Raw genomic sequence first — 2,421 nt, forward strand, 5'->3', positions numbered from 1 at the left:
GTCTCTGCCTCCGGTGGTGGCGGGTGCGGGAAGGCCGAGGACCGCGCCCCCCCGTGCCCGTCCCCGGCCTCTCCGCCTCCCCCGGGCCTGGCGGGCCGCTGCGGCCTCCGCGTCGCCATGGCAACGGGAAAGGCCGAGCCCCAGAGACCCCCGGCCGGGCCTGGCCTGGTGTGCGGGGCCTCAACACGCGTGGGTGTCCCTGTGGGTGTGCTACGTGCGTGTGTGTGTGTGCGTGTGTGTGTGTGTCTGTGCATGTGTGTGTATGAGCATGCTGTGTGCGTGTGCATGTGTGTATGTGTGCTTTGTGTGCATGTGTGTGTGCTTTGTGTGTGTATGTGTGTGCATGTGTGTGCGTGTGTGCCCGCAGGTGTGTGGGCAGGGACCTCTGTGTGTGCACTCATGTGAGAGAGCATGAACACATATGTGTGTGCACATGCTTGTGCATGTGTGCATGTGGGTATGTACCTATGCATGTGCATATGCATGCATGGGAGTGTGCACACGTGTGCGTGCAGGTGCATTGTGTGCGTGCCTGTGTGTGCCCACATGCATATGTACACACGTGTGAGCATGTCTGCACTAGTGTGAGTGCATGAACATGCTAGTGTGCGTGTGTTTGTGTATGTATGCATGTGTGTGTGCATGTGTGAGTATGCATGCATGTGGCTGTGTGTGTGTGTGCATGTGTGTGCGTGTATGTATGCATGCATGTGTGTGCCCACATGCATACATACACACGTGTGTGCATGTGCCTGCACTCGTGAGAGTGCATGAACACGCTAGTGTGCATGTGCTTGTGTGAGCATGTATGCATGCACGTGTGTGTGCATGTGTGAATATGTATGCATGCACGGGTGTGCATGTGGGTGTGCACACGTGTGTGTGTGCATGTGTGAGTATGCGTGCACGTGTGTGTGCGTGTGGGTTTGCTTGTGTGTGTGCATGTGGGTGTGCACACGTGTGTGTGTGCATGTGTGAGTATGTATGCATGCATGGGTGTGCATGTGGGTGTGCACACGTGTGTGTGTGCATGTGTGAGTATGCGTGCACGTGTGTGTGCGTGTGGGTTTGCTTGTGTGTGTGCATGTGGGTGCATGCATGTGTATGTATGCATGCATGTGTGTGCATGTGTGAGTATGCACATGTGTGTGTGTGTGTGCATGTATGAGTATGCATGCACGTGTGTGTGCATGTGTGACTATGCATGCATGTGGCTGTGCGTGTGTGCACATATGCATGCATGGGTGTGCATGTGGGTGTGCACGCATGTCTGCCCTGCCCATGTCCCGCTGCGTCACATGTGTGTCCGTCCCCGGGTCTGGAGCTGCTGGGCGGTGGGTAATTTTACTATCGAGTCCAATTCCTCTTTAATTCGCTCGGGGTGGCAGCAAGGCTTTTCATCACGGCTGCAATTTGGGCAGCGCAGTGCGGCCGAGGTGGTAAATCACCTCACCGCTGTCTCCTCGCCCAGTAAACACCGCCATAAATTCCTTTGATCCTATCTTTTTTTGGTGTGCATGTGGATGTGCACGCATGTCTGCCCTGCCCATGTCCCGCTGCGTCACACGTGTGTCCGTCCCCGGGTCTGGAGCTGCTGGGCGGTGGGTGATTTTACTATCGAGTCCAATTCCTCTTTAATTCGCTCGGGGTGGCAGCAAGGCTTTTGGCTGTGCGTGTGTGCACATATGCATGCATGGGTGTGCATGTGGGTGTGCACGCATGTCTGCCCTGCCCATGTCCCGCTGCGTCACACGTGTGTCCGTCCCCGGGTCTGGAGCTGCTGGGCGGTGGGTGATTTTACTATCGAGTCCAATTCCTCTTTAATTCGCTCGGGGTGGCAGCAAGGCTTTTCATCACGGCTGCAATTTGGGCAGCGCAGTGCGGCCGAGGTGGTAAATCACCTCACCGCTGTCTCCTCGCCCAGTAAACACCGCCATAAATTCCTTTGATCCTATCTTTTTTTTTGGGGTGGGGAATGATGGACAAACCCTGCACACAGGGCTCGGCCTCGGGGCCATCTCCAGGTGGCCTTCAGCTCTCTCCAGCGGCACCACGCTGCCTCGAGGAGCTTGAACCACAGTATTTGCTCCTGCGTCACCATTACCAAAGCTCTTCCCACCCCTCCATCGTGTGTTTTGCCTCCTTTAATCCACCCCGGAGGGGTCTGGGAGCTTAAGGTGAAGCCCTTGGAGCCACAGGGTCATTTCTGCCCGTTCCTGGCCATCCCTCACCTGGTCTCAAACAGATTTTCACTGTTAATATTAAGGTTCTGATCTGAGGATCTGATCAACACCTATAAATACTTCAAGGGAGGGTGTCAAAAGGATGGGGCCGGTCTTTTTTCAGTGGTGCCCAGGGACAGGACAAGAGGAAATGGGCACAAACTTGAATATAAGAAGTTCCACCTAAACATGAGGAGGA

Source organism: Calidris pugnax, unplaced genomic scaffold (genome assembly GCF_001431845.1).
Source record: "Calidris pugnax isolate Ruff unplaced genomic scaffold, ASM143184v1 scaffold167, whole genome shotgun sequence".
Classification (NCBI taxonomy): Eukaryota; Metazoa; Chordata; class Aves; order Charadriiformes; family Scolopacidae; genus Calidris; species Calidris pugnax.